The following is an 18,000-nucleotide window of genomic DNA, read 5'->3' as shown; positions in this document are numbered from 1 at the left end:
TCTTGCAAGGCAGGTGTCCAGAAGTCTGGAGCTCTGATCCTCTTTCTGAGTCCTGGTGTCAGAGCCCTCCCTGTAGGCTGACACTCCCTGAGTGATCCAGAGGACCTGTCATCTCAAGGACCTGTGGTATGGATAGTCCTCCAGAGTGCTCAGTTATCTCTGCTGGGGTTCAGAAGAAAGATGGCAGGGGTGGCCTAGACCAGACCGGGACCCCGCCTCTGGACAGGCAGTCTTCCTTTGTCCCTGTTCCTGCTGGCACAAGCCCCTGCTGGATTCTCTAGAGTTGATTGTGTTCCACTCACCAGTGATCCCGAGGACTGTGATCCCGAGGATCTGTGGTGTGGAGAGTTCTCCAGAGAGCTCAGCTGCCTCTTCTGGGGTTCAGAAGAGACATGGGGGGAGTGACCCTGACCCGAATGGAACTGATAGGCTCTCTTAATGGTACCAAGTCTCAACTACTTTGCATGATGCCTTCAGTCCTGGGCCATCAATTGCAACTGAGGCTGCACCTTTACCAATGTCTTTCTGCAGCCTCTCACAGTGTGGAGCCTCAGCTGCTCTTCATGACTCCTTCATGCCTTCAAAACCAGGACCACCTGGGTGACTCTGATACATTACCAAGTCCAGCTGTAATCTCTGGAACACATCCTCTGTGTTCTCTTAGAAAACACTTCCCAGAATATTTCACCTCAATGATGCTGGTCTCTTCTTAATCACTGTTAATTTCTTAGCTCCAGCTAACCAGCATCAATAGTCCCACCCAGTATTACAATGGTGTCACTTTAGCAGTTCTGGTATCTTGTTCATCACAGCTGATTTTTCAGCCCAGCTAACCAAAACTGCAGAATATTCACAATCAAAATATCAACAGCCCTGATAAAAGTCTTTAATTTTTCCCTCTGAAATTTCACAACTCAGGACTCCATCTTCTGCATTGTTCTCAACATTATCTTGCAAGCTCTTACAGAATATTCCACAGAGTTCTTAATACCGTACTGGCTCTTCTAGCTCAAAGTACCAAAGTCTTTCCACAGTCCTCCCCCAAATATGGTGAGGCTGTCATAGGAATACCCCACTATGTTGGTACCAACTTGTCTTAGTCAGGGTTTCTATTCTTGCACAAACATCAGGACCATAAAGCAAGTTGGGGAGGAAGAGGTTGATTCAGATTACATTTCCACATTATTGTTCATCACTAAAGGAAGTCAGCACTGGAATTCAAGCAGGTCAGGAAGCAGGAGAAGATGCAGTGGTCATGGAGGGATGTTTCTTACTGGCTTGCTTCCCCTGGCTTGCTCAGCTTGCTTTCTTATATAACCCATGATTACCAGTCCTGGAATAGTACCACCTACATTGGGCCCTCCACCCTTGATTACTAATGGAGAAAATTCCTTACAGCTGGATCTCATGGAGGCGCTTCTCCAACTGAAACTCATTTTTCTGTGATAACTCCAGCATGTGTCAAGTTGACACACAAAACCAGCCAGTACAATCTTAAATAATAACTGTGGCTGTACTACAAATACATCATCCTATCAGACTATAGTAGTACATGTTTCTTCCCATCCAAACATAAGTGAACAGAAAAAAATGGCTTTGTAATAAAATTAAACTCTCCTCTTAAGAGAGGTTAATTTAAGATGCAATGTTAAAAACAAATGCTATGTTTACATTAAAGAACATACAATGATCCTGGTACTAACTCATTACTTTTGAGAAGTATGTTAGTTTTATCACTGTAGTAATGGATTATAATTTTTATATCACAAAATTAATACACATGGGCCATTTCTGTATTCATTGTTAAAAAGTAATGTCAACATTAATAATCAAAGTACTGACTGGGATAGTTTCTTAATGTGTTGCTACTAGCATGAAAAAAAAACCTCCAAATATGTTCTAGTTGTGAGTATATTTCAGTTGTACATGGTTTCATGATCATACTGCAAAATAGAGAACCTGATCTACAAACATGATACTTCTCATATATCTTAATATTGACCCCTCTAATGTAAAAATAAACATAAGTAGTACGTTGTACTTTGTTCATGCTACATATCTATCTGGCTACTTTTTTCTTCAGTCATCATCCTGAAAATGGTCTATTCTTTTAGAGTCTCACATAATTAACTTGGGTACATCTAGAAAAGCAGCATTAATTACGTCATATTTTGTAACATGATTATGACATTGACATCTCTATATCCTCATAGGTTCTGAAAATTAAAGTGACATATCCCTGGGACATTATTTTAGAATTCTGTTTTCTGAAATCACATAGAAACTATATGTGGCATTTTTGCAAAAATATCTTTGTCACTAAGAAAACTGAGATCTGTATCTGAAGGAATAATACATGTACAATGTAAAGAAATGTCCTGCTGAAGTGCAACTTCAAATGCATGCAGATCAGATCCCAGTGCTTAGGCACAGAATTCTATTTCCCCATGCTGAACCTACCATGAAGATTTCCATAGGAATTCAATATAGTAGGGACCTTTTGAATTTGTTTAAAGAGATTAAATTTTAGTCAGTGAGCAAAAGTGACAGAAACATCAACAAAAATCTAAATTTTACTACAAAATATTCTCTCAACTAAAATTAATTTTATGATGCACAGTATAAATGGAAAGTTTGACAAAGACAATAACGATTCTCTTCTAAGAAAAGTCTACACTAGATGCATGTGGATATACACACAGATGTGTACTCCCCATATGTCTAACTTGTCATGTGTGAACAGAGGAAAATGATTTAGGTGATGATTCAAAATGAACAGAAAATTTCCTTCTACCTCCACTATCTGTGATCAATCATAAGATAAATAGCATTTTAATAGAACTATAATATTTCAAATTAAGAATTTCCTACTTTTTCTACCTGCCACGATAGTTTGTAAGATTTCTTTAAAATAAGAAAAATACAACAGACTAACACTACAAGACTACAGGTTAAATTAAAGGAATATTCTGTGGAAGAGTGGTCTCTTAATTCAAGAAATCAAAGAGCTCAGGATGGGGTAATTTTAGGTCTAGATGTGTATGAAGCAAAAAAAAAAAAAAAAAAAAAAGAAAAGAAAAGAAAGAAAAGAAAAGAAAAGAGAGAAAAGAAAGAAACAAAAAGAGATAAAAAGAAAAGGAAAAGGAAAAGAAAAGAAAGAAAGAAAATTTTCCTTTTTGCCTTGAGGTTTGTCTTTGTAAATATAACTAGGGATTGCTGAACATAGGGATGTCAGGTGATAGTAAAACATCTTTTATGGCCTTTCTTATTTGAGTTGATAAGATAGGGAGAACAAGAATCTAGAGAAACAAGGTATTTTTTTTTTTCTGAAAACCAAATGACTTTAAACAAGGCATTTAAAAAAAAACAAAAACAAATGACTGTAGATTTATGAATTGTCACTATTCACACAAAATGGAGAACTCTGCAAAATCGTAATCTTAGTCATATAGGGTTTCGTCTATTACTACTTACCTTTACCTGACACAACCTTATGCCTTTTGGTTATTTTGTCATTTATTTTCTAGCACTGTATGGTCTATGAAACAGGAGAAATCCTGCCCTTTGATTTCAGTATATTCTATCATAGAACAATGCTAAGCCCAGATTCTGCACATAATAATACATTCAGCTCCATAACAGAAGAATACATTTACAAAGAGAATAACCCTATGAATTATATAATGTTACATATGTTAATAAATAGGTATCTTGTATTTTCCTAAATTAAGATTTAGTTATCATTCATTCAATCACCTTATCTTTGAAAAAAGTGACTGGTTACTCAATTGAGGATAGAAAATAATCAGTGATTTCACATTAGTGAATCAGTTATAGGAAGAATAATCTCAAGCAGAAAGTAATTATTTTTTTCTGATTCTTTTTCTGCTGCCTAAATAGTCCAGATTAATGGAAAGGTAGTTTTGTTAGAACCATGTAAGCATTATATTATTTTTCAGTATATAATTATATTTTAAATAGTTTTTGCTACCAATTAAACTGCTCTACTCATAAATTAGGGCATGTTGACATTCTCGAAAAATTAAAGGAGGCTACTTTATGGTAAACACAATTATTTTGAAGAAAAATACACTTTCAATGGCACTGTCTAAACATCAAAGCAGGAAAAAGTAACCTACAAAACAATATGCCATCCATGGCAGTAGTTTTGACGAAAAGGTTTACTATTTTCTGTGCCTTTCAAAAGATGTGTGACAAAACTACTTTTACAGCCAAATAATTTGAATTGCTATGGAAATAATGCTGTTCTACTCTTCATTTGAGTGACAAAATATGGCAGTTCCCCTGAATTCTCCAATCCCTGGGCAATGACACTAATTATTATGTTAGCTGTACATTAATGTTCTTATGTATATTAATAAATGTCTTCATTAGTCTTCAGAGCTTCAGAGCTTCAGGAAACCATTCAGGGTATGTGAAGTATAACAAGAGGGATATTGTTAAACATTTAAATTTCATATAACATGCTTAATATATTTATCATCTTAAAACTACATTTCACTGTAATTAGCATTGTCTGAACATTAATAGGTTATATTTCTGATATTTAGACTTCTTTTTTGTGAGTCTATTTTAAATATTACCTTTATCTATAATAATAATAAGATAAAACTACAAATAACCAATTTATGATGAATTATAAATTATGAGACCCCAAAGACAAATGAATTACAAGACGCCTGTACAATCTGAAAAGGCATTCTGTTTTCTCACTTTCTACGCAGGCTGTCATTTTTGATTAAGGGTGAACATAAAATACCACAGCAGAAGGCAAAAATTAAACTGGTCTTGACAGCCAAAATTATTCCGCTGAGATAACTGGGGAGAGAAAAGACTTAATTACCTTTTAGGCTAGGCATGTGAACCAAATTTATCAGAATAGCCTAAACAAGAGAGCTATGCTCATTGGGAAGCAAAGATTAATTCTTAAGAAACCACAATGCAATATTCAGAACTGGGAAGGCTAAGTTACCTACCTCCAGCATAAGATCATTTCCCAGTATACTATAGAATATATCAAAGCAGCTTTTCTGTCACTGGTGATGATAACTGTGATAGCCTTCAAAATTACTCATCAGAGGCATAAAATGTTTAAGCCTAATGTTGTGGGAACATTTCAGTAATTCCCCAAGGTGCTCAGTTACAATTATGAAACATGTTTTCATTTCATACAGATTTATGCTACATGGAAAATTTAAATGATATTATGAACACTAGCATTTCACTTCTACTCTCTAATGTGATATTGCCATTAAGTATTATTTAGTACAAGATGTATGTGAACATTTTCCTGTTATGGAATAGAGATTCCATAATATCCTTTAGGGTCTTTCAGACCACTCATGGTAAATAAAATGTATGTAAACTATTAGTGAACATACTACATACTGTATTTTAAATGAAGATAATTTAAGAAAATATATGGTTTATAACTTACTTATCATGAGATAAATCAACTTCAATCTTCTGTCTATGAAATTAATGGAAGAATATTATTTTAAACATCTCTTTTTATTCTAGTTTTTATAAGTTTTTCATAACTTACTCATCTTAAATCTCAATGGTGGCAAATACATCAGGAGGTATGATAACTTAAAGAAAATCCATCCATCTCTGGTTGCACATCTAAATATACTTCCTGTCATTAAGAAATAAAGTGTCCTGAAATAGATATGAGTTTTAATAAGATGAAATAACAAATGCAACATGGAACAAAATAATTCTCTTTAATCTTACTTTATGTGAGAAATACATGTATAAATTTAATCATTTATAATATCGATTTATAAAATTACATATTTTCTGCTATATTGATATCACAGAGTATACTTAGTGACTGAATAATTTCTTTTGCTATATATTAAACTAGTCGGCATATATGAAATTTGAGAATTTATCTCCCAGAACCAATGTCATTGCCTCAGCATATGTCAGATTACAGAAAAATGACTGGCATCCTTCTGAATCTTTGTTTTTATTATAACATTTGGTTCAAATCTATTTATAACTAAACCTTTTAAAGTTAGCAAAGGCTGATGAGGTCAACCTCATGTTCAAAGAATGTTCAGGTAATAGCTGTTGAAGAAACAAGATAGGTTAGACTACCATGACATTAACACAAAGTGTTTAAGGTAAAATGTGTTTGTTTATAATGCTTATAAAACATGATTGGCTTAAATAAGTAATAACAAAAAAAAAAACTAGAAAAACATCTATTTCAGTGTCTACTGCTGCCTTTATAATACTAGGTGCATGATGTGAAAACTATCCTAAAAAGCATTAGTATCTTCTCAAAAAGATTTTGAGCACTTTAACAAGTTAATGTAGCCTAGTAATAGCATGGCTTCTTTTACTTCAAAGCCTATGAGATATAAATTAAGTTACCTGAAACCTAAATTAGCTTGTGAGTTTGTGATGAGTATTTTTAATTATCAACCTTACACAGTCTAGAATCACCTTGGAAAATATTCTCAATGGGGAATTGGTTAGAACAGGGTGGCCAGTGTCCCTGTATACTGGGGATTATCTTGATTTCACTGAGGTGGAAAGGCTCAATCACTGCCAGAAGCAGGATACTGCATTGAGTGTTGAATGCAAGCTGAGTGTAAGAATGCAAGCATTCCTTCCATTTTCTACTTTTGATTGTGAATGTGGTTTGACTGGCTTCTTCAAGTCCCTGCCACTTGGATTTTCTCAAAATAATGGTCCATAACCTGGAATTGTGTGTTAAAAGTCATTTTCTTTTGTAAATTGTTATCCTTAGGAACTCATTTTGTTGCCTCAGGGCAACAAAAATGAAATTAACACAGATTAGTTTCATAATCTCATCCATTAAATAACAGTAGTTCTTATGGAAAAATAATCTAGCTTAGGCAAACTAAGTCACCCGTCTCTCTATTTTTTTTTCCTCACAAAGCTAACATTTTAAGGGGGATATTTCATGACACACTAAATTTTCATTTAGTCATTTAAAGTAGTCATTTTTTTCAATATTATATACAGATACCCTTACATATTCAAAGATCTGATTTTAAGTTATATTTTAAGATATTTTATTTTGATATAATTGTTTCTAATTAACTGAAAGAATTTTTATTTAGAATATAGTGCTTTATAAAAAAATCCACACACCAATGTGTTATCTAGTACAATAGTCAAACTTGGAAACTGTATAGGAATTTTAATCTAGTAACATGCCTGCTGTGGCAAAGGATCACATACAAAGAAATTATATGTCTATAAGTTCAGGTTGCAATGAGGACATACCATTGAACAAACCTTTAATCCAAAGCAATGTAGGTAAGGTTATTCAGTTGATTTCAGAGAGTGGAGTTGAAGCAGCTAAGTCAGTACAGTTTTCATGTAGTAAAAGTCAACAAACAGTTGAAACCAGAGAATAAGAATGAGCCAGACTATTAGAACATATTCCAGAGTTAATTTCAGGCCAAGCATAGAAATTTAGTGAGAAGCCAATAAATAAATAGATAGATAGATAGATAGATAGATAGATAGATAGATAGATAGCCACCTTGAATCAGACAGTTTGGAGAGGAATTTGAGCCAGAAGAGCTGAGTTGAAACAGCCAGCCAAAGTTCAGAAAGAACCAGAAAGGATACATTCATTCAGCAGTAAACCTCTGAGATAACAATTATATCTGGTGAATAAAAGTTACTTTTATAGGAAACATACATACTGAGAAGGTTGTATTTAGGAAATATATATATATATATATATATATATATATATATATATATACATTCATGTATGTAAAAACAATTAGTATAAAAAAGGACATGATTTGAAAAAGAACAATGAGATATACTTGGGATGGTGGCTTGGATAGAGGAAAAAGATTTGGAAAAAAAATTGGGACATGACATAATTATAATTTCAAAACCAGTCAATCAAAAACATTAAAGAGCCGGGTGTGGTGGCACACACCTTTAATCCCAGCACTCGGGAGGCAGAGGCAGGGAGATTTCTGAGTTCGAGGCCAGCCTGGTCTACAGAGTGAGTTCCAGGACAGCCAGGGCTACACAGAAAAACTTTGTCTCGAAATACAAAAACAAAAACAAAAACAAAAAAAAAACAAAAACAAAAACAAAACAAAACAAAACAAAACATTAAAGGAAAAACTGAGCTATTTGGACTCATGAGGTCAGAAAACATGCACATACTGAGGAGTTTCAAATTTGTCCGTTAAAATCTGTGTAGAGAAAATACCTAAAAAACACAAGTTAAACTTGATATATAAAAGGATGACATCTGTAAGAAGAAGGCTGTCTTAATTTTCAAGGGCAAACAAATCATATCTGTGTGTTTATCTCTGGGAAAATACCTAATTGACTAATAAATATCTTGAAGCTTGATAGAGTTGAACAGGAGGTAGAGGTATCTAAAATTTAAGAGAAACCAATCTGTTATTAACTGTTATAGAGCTTACTAATGAAGAAATGGGAGGACTAAACAAGACACCTAAAACAATGGCCTTTTAGCAAGATGATTAATGATTAATGCTCAGGTCTTGAATGTTAAAAAGGAATCTTTCTAACTGTACTGACCTCAGTCCAATGCTGTTCCTCATTTGTAATATACAAACCCTATGCTCACCTAAAATATTAATTGCTCACGAGGCAATTACATGTAGAATTCTGGAAGAGTAAGAAAATGTGAGGAAGACAAGTGTAGTTAGCAGAGGCCATTTGTATGCAAAACGTAAAACTGTACCTGTGAATAAAGGTATAGCAGATATGAAGAGCTTACTCAAACATATATTGAGCAGCAGCATGAACAAAAGAAGAGTTCACAATTTCACAAACATTAATCTCATCATCATTGCACTTATTTTCGCAAATGCCAACTTTTTCCTATCTTATTATTTATGATTTCCAAGGCCTGACACTATTTCTAATGCTATGGAACACTCACAAAAAGGGATCTAGCATGACTGTCCTCTGAAAGACCCAACAACCAGCTGAAAGGGTCAGATGCAGATATTTGCACCAAATCAATGGACAGAAGCACCTGACCCTTATTGTTGAAATAGAGAAGGTGAAAGAAGCTGAGGAGACAGAATTTTTAAAAGTTAAATGAACATGAAAGTACAAATTTCCAGTGCCTTTGGAATACAGCTAAGAAAGTTCTAAGAGTAAAGTATATAGTTAGAAATATTTATATTAAAACATCAGAAGATTCTTGAATTAATATTTTAGCAATACCCTACAATTTCTTAGAAAACAAGACCATCCAAACCCAAAGGAATTAATCAGCAAAACGTAGTGACTAGCATGGCAGGATTCACAAACTAGAGACCAAATAATTGATATATAAAATTCATTAAAGTGTGGGTTCATTTAAAAAAAAATAAAATAAACAAACTCCTACCCAAACTACCAGATAGAAATAAGTCCCAACATTCTTTAAAAGAAATGAGCCTCAAAAACAAAATATGTGAAGCTAAAGTTCATAGGTTGCTATATATTCCAATGAAATGCAGAGAAATATTACATGATGTTTTGAAGGTAGACATGCCACAAATCTGGAAATTATAGATGAAATAGATACATTCCTAGGGATATATGACACACCAAAATTAAACCAGAAAGATATAGTAGACAGGTATACAATAATCAACAGTATTGGTACAATAGTGCACTCTCCCAACAAAGAACAGCCCAGGACCAGATAGATTCTTCCAAGTCTTTAAAACACCAATGATACTCAAAATGTTCCATGAAATTTAAGCAAAGAAGGTGACCAATCATGTTCTCTAAAGATACCATCACCATTGTGCCAAAACTAGATAAGAGCACAGTAAAAATAGAAGCTCAGGACTAGTTTTTCTGAAGAAAACAATTGTAAAAAATCTCCTTAATTATTTCAAATTTCCATGATACCCACTCTGGTCCCATCTCTTTCTTTCCCTCACCTCTTTACTCCACCCTTATCCTTTACTGGGCGTCCACACACTTCCATTGTTATCACCACCCAGACCTCAAATGTCCATATATAGTCATAGAATTTCCTTCTATTATTTTTTCTTTTTCCAAGTACTCCCATACCACATTTTTCCCTATTAAATTCTTGGTATTCATTAACTGTTATTTTTACACTTATGTATATAAACACATAAATAAATACGACTGAAGAGTTTGTTCAGTTTTCTTTGAATTCACTTTATTTTTGATAACCAGTTTGGCTCTTCACTGTGAGAAAACTACTTAACCTATTCTGAGAATTCCTTAATTTCTTGGAGCTCTTTATCTATCAGTGTATGCATATGTAGTGGATGTTATTCATGTTAAAGCCTTATTTAGGCAGGAATATTGAGGTATCATGGGTGATGCTTCCCTGTCATTTTTATGATACATAATTTACCTGAAAATTTCCTGGGCCTTTCTCTCAAATGTTTATTTGATGCCTTCTTGCTCCATGTTCCCTAAGCTATGTTGCAGGTGTATAAATTGGAGCTGTGGACAGAAATCAGTTGTTTTCTGCATTTTTACTACTTATGGCTTTTTTTATTGGTCTCTGCCACAAAAGCAAATCTTGGATAATGAATGAGAATTAAATGTGTCTATGTGTAGAATAATAAGTCTTAGATGTAGTTAGGAATTAGATATAGGAGATTGGCTATATTAGGTTTTCTTCTAATATCACAAAGCTTACAATCTCTGGACAGTTCTCAGCTTCCAGTACCAGGCAAGATTTCCTTTTATTAAGTGTGGTTTTAGTGCTTTTAAACAGCTGGTGATTTCCACCCAGAGATGTGTGCCACTATTGCACCTTAAGGATAATCTTGACATGCTTGTTATTATCATGGTTCATAGGCATCACAGGTGAGTAGGACTTTTGGTTGCTTCCATCCATTTGAAGCTTTCATAGTGCCTTCTAGTACTACTAGAGGAATCCTCAAAAGGGAGGATTTCAGTTCATATCCAGTTTGTATCCTCTAAGGTATGTGCTGATAGTACATGATGTCTTAAGTAATAGGGACTTACATTTAGCCTCTGGGAACCATCCATACAGGATAGCTTGTATTGTTTGGGAGAATCTTGGACTTTGGGGATTCAAAAGGCAGTTTCTCATGCCTGTTACTGATGCTTTTGTTATATAGTTTATGGTCCTTGGTAAGAACATTGTCAATCCAAAGTAACTTTATTAACACTATGTGTATATTTTTGTGCTCATAATACTCTTATATGTATTATATGTAATTTGGAGGAGATAAAAGTATTTTTTCCTCTTTCAAATATATTTATGTTATGACTAGTGTTATAATATGACCAATGGTATCAAGCTTCTGTCATGCTGTGAGGAGCTATATTCTTAAAATTTAACCAAAATAATTCCTTTTCTCTCTTGGTTGGTTTTCCATGGCATTATGTAACAGCAAAGGGAAACATAGCCGAGACAAGCTACCAGGGTCAGAGGATTGAATTTTGGGATCCTAGATCTGAGTCTTGGTTTCAGAATTTTTCTGAAATACATTCATATAAAATGTTCTTGTACATTAACCTCTGTCATTTCTAAGACCTATCCCTATGATTAGTGAATGCCTCTTTATCACTGTTTGTCTCATTTTAGGTATTCATACTCTGTGCTTATCAGACATATAGGAAAGTTTCTCAGGAATAACTGAGCACAAAAAGAAAATATGTGAAGAATAAAATAATAATTTTGACCTATAAAGAACTTTTAAATAGTGTTTATCAAGTAAGAAAAACTTCTTTTTGAAGGAATGCACAAGAAAAACTACCAAGCAGGGAAAAGAGAATGTGAGTCCAGTTACACCTAGAATGTTTTATAACAATTAGATATAACACTTCTACTAAGCAATGGACAGATGCTTTTACAATTCTTAGTCTTGTGAAGCAACAGGAATAGGTGAATCAAAGCAGAAGCTTATGAAAGGCAAAGGAAACTTCCAGCCAAACTCGAACCTCCCACAGCTACCTTCTTCAGTATCTTCTTCCAAGTCTGAACTCAAAAAAATGCAGTCAATGGACCAGAAAATGAGCCTCTTTTAAACCAAATTTACTGCAACTGTTGCCTTTGGCAGAGGATTAGGAACAGGAGGAAAATTTCAAACTTGGATTAGGACATCTCAGAAAGAGTCAAAGATCCAGACAGAACTTGAATGGTTGAACAGAGCCATAAATCTTCACATATGGGAGTTCCAAGGAACAAACAATGAAAATAATTCATGAAAGAAAATGTATCCAATGCTAAATGAATTACATTCATTACTCTCTGCTTTGAAGAGGTAGCTTTAATGTAGTGTAGAAGACTTCTGAACTGTATAAGCAAAAGTATGCTACTGTGAAAATCCAACAGCATTATAAAAGTTGGCGAGATGGCAAGAAAGGAAACGACCACAAACTGCCACAGAGTATATAGAATAGAGAATAAGATGACCCCAGAAATAAAGACTTTGGCTAATTTTCCTTGAGCATAGATATATTTTGTATATTTTGTGACTTCAAAGACTTTGATTTCTACCTGAAACAATAAAAATTACTTTCATAGTGAAAATTAAATCTACTGTGAAGCATATTGTAAACAACCAAATATATTTCAATGAGATCAAACCTTCTAATACATATGACCTTAACTATAAAAAATCTCTCTGGTGCATAGAACAGTATTTGGAGAGGTCAAAATTGCTGATTTGGATCTATAAAAAATTATAAATGATGACAGCTATGATATAAAAAATAGTTTCAACTTCCCAAGACATAGACACTGAGATGCTGTTATTTCCTCGGTGTTTTATCATTGGAAAAGAAATACCAATGATTTCCAATAATAATTCATAGGAATGGACATAAAGACAAAGAACACATGATCATCAAAATTGATTTGAACAAATTCAACTGGCTTACATAATAAAAGTCCTAGGGAATGTAAAGCTAGATTGAAAATAACTTACTGTATTAGAATCTATATATATGAGAAACCCAGAGCTAACATCATACTAAATGGAGAAAATCTTGAAGCTATCCAATTGAACCAGGAAGTAGGCATATAAACTAGTTCCATATCTTTTCAAGGTTTTGGTTGACACACTAGTTGGGAGAAGAAAATTGAAGAGATATAAATTAGGAGAGAAGTCAAAATCTCCCTGTTTCCAGACAATAAGATAATACATGTTAGAGTATCAAAATATTATATCAGAACACTTCTAGAAATAATAAATATATTCAGAAGTGTGAGAGAATACAGAATCAACTTGTACAGTTCAATAGATTTCTGTATACCAATAATAAAACATACCAAGCAAGAGAAATTGGAAATACTGCCAACCATTCCCAATAGGCTCAAAGAAAATGAATTATCTAGGAATTAACTTACAATTAAATAATTAATTAATTATCTTAGAATTCATTTACAATGACAATTTTAATCATCTATAGAAAGAGATAAATATAATAGGAAACTGCACATCTCATGCTCAAAAATTGATAGAATTAGTAGTATGGGAATGATCATTTTCCCAAGAGCCATTTACAAATTCAGTGTACTATCAATCAAAATCACCAGCTCATTCTTCACAGAAACAAACGAAAAAAATAAGGTATGATAAAATTAATTTGAATCCACAAATTTCCCTTGATATTCCATGTAATCTTGAACAAAAATAACAATGCTGTAAAGATTATTGTTATAGATATTAAGATATATCATAAAGCAATAAAAGAAAAACTATTTGATACTGGCCCAAAGAGGATCAATGGAATAAAATTGAATACACAAATATGAGCGCATGTGATTTTTTTGTTTGTTTGTTTGTTTTCTAGAAAGGGTTTCTCTGGATTGCCCTGGCTGTCCTGAAACTCACTTTGTAGACCAGGCTGGCCTCAAACTCAGAAATCTGCCTGCCTCTACCTCCTGAGTGCTGGGATTAAAGGTGTGCACCACCACGCCCGGCATGTGGTTTTTAATATATGGCATTTGACAAAGATCCCCAAGTCAGAAAGTGTTGAAACTAAGCATCTTCAACAATTGGTGCTGGGAAAACTCAGTGTCAATATTAGGAATAAAATTAGACATACCTATTACCTTAAAAAATAAACCCAACAATTCCAAATGAATAAAAAATAAACATGAAACCAAAAACAGTGAAACTGCTAGATGAAAACAAAGATCATTCCTTACATGAAGTAAGTGTAGGAAAGGACTTTCTGAATAGGATTCCATTTTTCCTAAGAATTAAGGCCAACAATTGATAAATGGGACTTCGTAAAACTGAAAAGCTTCTGCACAGCTAAAAGAACAATCACCTGGTTGAAGAGAAAACTTACAGAATTAGAGACTATCTTTGCCAAGTTTGCATCCATTAGAATGTTAATATCCATACTTTTAAAGAACTCAAAAAGCAACAAGTCTAAAAAATCATGACCCTTTTGAAAAATGGGTATGAGACCAGAATAGAGAGTTATCAAATCAAGAAAAATAGCTAGGAAAATTACTGTGGTGATACACACATTAAATCCCAGCACTCAAGAGGCAGAGGCAAAAGGATCATAAGTTAAAGGCCAGTCTAGTATAAATTGCAAGTTCTGGGATAGCCAGGTCAACACAAGGAAGCCATGTTTCAAAAACCAAAACCAAAAAAAGAAAAATGGAAAAAGAAAAAAGTCTCAAAAAATTTTCATTGTCCCAAGCATTAGGAAAATAAAAGTAAAAACATCTTTATGTTTTCATTTTACCCAAATCAAAACGGTAAATATCAACTACAAATGTTGTTGGGGAATAGAGGAAAAGGAGTCATTAATCACTGCTGAGTTTTTATGAAGTGCTTTAGACATTATGAAAATCAGTGTGGAGAATACACAAAAATCTAAAAATAAATCCATCATATGACCCAGTTGTATCAATTTTTGGCATATGCCCAAAGGACTAGGCATCTAGTCCAACATCTATATCCATTCATTCTCAAACATGTTCATTGCTGCTCTATTTACAATAGCTAGGAAATTGAAACAACCTAAATGGCCTTTAACTGATGAATGGATAATGAAAATGTAGTACATACATGTTATGAAATATTTTTTTCTGTATTGAAAATTAAAAGTATTAACTTTGAAGATAAATTATAAGACTAATAATGATCATACTGAGTAAGGTAAACCAGAGCCAGAAAAGAAAATCATCTTCAATCTTATCATAGGCTCTTAGTTCAAAATTTTCATTTGTGAGTACATATCCTGGACTAACTGCAAAAACCAAGACTGTAAAACTGGACTAATTCTGAGGAAGACGTTACGCTATGGAGAGGAATAACAGTTTAAGGGTGATCTTACCAGGTTAATGGGAAGAAGTGGAGGCCCATTAGGGATAAAGGAGAAAGAGGGAGGCAGGTAAAATAATAGTAATGATGTCTGAAAATGTTTATAAGAAATTACACTACTTTTCATTTTTTAAAAACCTATAGTGTGTCTGTGAGAGTGTGTTTGTGTGTAAATGAATGTACAGTTTTGAAGGCATTTTCACATCTTAGTTGACAATATCTCCTCCTGTCAGAAACTATCCAACAAATCCCCCAACATCTGGCATAAAGGCATAAGATGCTCTTTTGAGTTTATAGTTAAGTTTATGCAAGATACTCCCAATATATACATACAGCCTATTGTGTTGCCCTTGTTTGGTCCACACAAGTGGGAAGTATATATCTGTTGCTGAAGACACAACACACTTCAGACACAGGAAACAAAGGCCCATGATTTGGAAGTGGTCTGAATGCTTCCACTCTCAGGAATAGCTTTATGTTACCAGAAGCTGCCGTGCTAGTTCCCAAAGGAAGGAATAAACCAATGGTTCTAATCAACAGTGATGCCAATGAATCAAAGCAACCAGCATGTGAAAGTAATTCTAAGGGTGTAATAGTATCATACATATTTTGTTGATTAGCAACAGCTCTCTAAATGTACATAAGTCCCTCTCAAAAAAGGAAAATTCTGCCTAATTCTAGAAAGCTGACCCACTACCCTTAGTAGGAGAAGTCACAGATTTAAGAGGATATCATACAGCTGCCACTTTAGTAAGCTAGCATAATCCCTAAATGAATTTTAAATGTTTGTCTTTATAACCAAGGATGAGTGTAAAGATCACACATTGTCAAAAAAAAAAAACTTATTTTGCCAGGCGGTGGTGGCACATGCCTTTAATCCCAGCACTTGGGAGGCAGAGGCCGGTGGTTTTCTGAGTTCGAGGCCAGCCTATTCTACAAAGTGAGTTCGAGGACAGCCAGAGCTATACAGAGAAACCCTGTCATAAAACAAACAAACAAACAAAAAAACCCAACAAAAACAAAAAATCTTATTTCAACAGAGACCATCACAGAAATCCACAACAAATTAAAACACAGAGCATAGAAGAAGAAAGGGTGAAATATGTGGAAGAGCCAGAAGAACACTGTCTGCTATGAGACTGAGTCTCCTAGTCATTGGAGAAACTACACTCATAAAGTCTTACTAAAACAACTGCTGAAACCTGAGTTGAACACATACTCCAACTGACACAGCAACAAAACTGTATAGGAGATACTGGTGAGTCCTCGCCTCTACAAAAATAACTATAGAATATAAAAATCTTATAGGAAAAATTTTCTTTTTTTATTTTATTTAATCTTTATTTTACACTCCAGATTTTATACCCCTCCTGGTCCACACTCTAACTGTTCCACATCTCATACCTCCTCCCCCTCATCCCCATGAGGATGTCCCCAACAACCCCCACAATCCACCAGACTTCTCCCCTCCATGGGGCCTCCAGTCTCTTGAGGGCTAGATGCATCTTTTCTAACTGAACCCAAACCCAGCAGTCCTCTGCTGTATGTGTGTTGGGGACCTCATATCAACTGGTGTATGCTGTCTGGTTGATAGTCCGGTATCTAAAATATATTGGGGGTCCAGGTTAATTGAGACTGTTGGTCCTCCTATAGAGTTGCCCTCCTCCTCAGCATCTTCTAACTTTTCTCTAAATCAACCACAGGAGTCACCAACTTCTGTTAATTGGTTGGGTGTAAGTATCTCCATCTGACTTTTTCAACTGCTTGTTGGGCCTTTTGTAGGGCAGTTATGATAGGTCCCTTTTTGTGAGCACCCTATAGCCTCAGTAATAGTGTCAGGCACTGGGGCTTCCCCTTGAGCTGGATCCCAGTTTGGGCCTGTCTTTGTTCCTCCTTTTCTTTAGGCTCTTCTCCATTTTTGTCCCTGAAGTTCTTTCAGATAGGAACAATTATGATTCAGAGATCTTGAATGAGGGATGACAACCCCATCTCTCACTTGATGTCCTTTCTTTCTGCTGGATGTGGGGTCTAAAAGTTCCCTCTCCCCACTGTAGGTCATTTCATCGAAGGTCCCTCCCTTTGAATCCTGATAGTCTCTCACCTCCCAGGTCTATGGTACAGTCTGGAGGGTTCCCCGCCATTTCCTACATCCCAAGTTTGCCAGTTTTCATTCTATCTGCAGGCCATGAGTGCTTGAGTCCTTTTCCCTCACTCAATAACTGCATTGGTACAGACACATATGTTGATCAGTGGAATAGAAATGAAGACCAAGAAATAAAAACACACACTTATGAGCGATTGATTTTTGACAAATAAACCAAAAGTATGTAGTGGAAAAATGAAAGCAACTTCAATAAATGGTGCTTGTCTTACTGGCTCTCTGTACATATAAAAATGAAAATAGATGCATATTTGTAACTTTGCACAAAGCTAAAGTCCAAGTGGATCAAGGAACTCAACATAAAACTGGATACACTAAATTCAATAGAAGAGAAAGTCGGGGAAGAGCCTTAAACTCATTGGCACAGGGGTAAATTTCCTAAACAGAACTCCAATGGATCATGCTCTAAGATCAAAGCAGCATGGGACAAATTAGCTGCACGAGAAAATTTCTGAAACTGCACAGAGGTTACACTTAGCATTATGATTTGAATATATGGAAGGCAGTATTTTGGAAGCACCATTT

At 34.6% G+C, this 18,000-nt stretch overlaps 1 pseudogene; it reads right to left on the bottom strand.

Annotated features, from left to right (window-relative positions):
- LOC110314470 overlaps nt 1-17,455 on the bottom strand; it is a 106,765-nt pseudogene extending 89,310 nt beyond the window's left edge.
- Nucleotides 17,456-18,000: the final 545 nt, after the last annotated feature.

This window comes from Mus pahari, chromosome X (genome assembly GCF_900095145.1).
Source record: "Mus pahari chromosome X, PAHARI_EIJ_v1.1, whole genome shotgun sequence".
Lineage (NCBI taxonomy): Eukaryota > Metazoa > Chordata > Mammalia > Rodentia > Muridae > Mus > Mus pahari.
The sequence above is the reverse complement of the archived record's forward strand: the minus strand, read 5'-3'. Positions and strand labels throughout refer to the sequence as shown.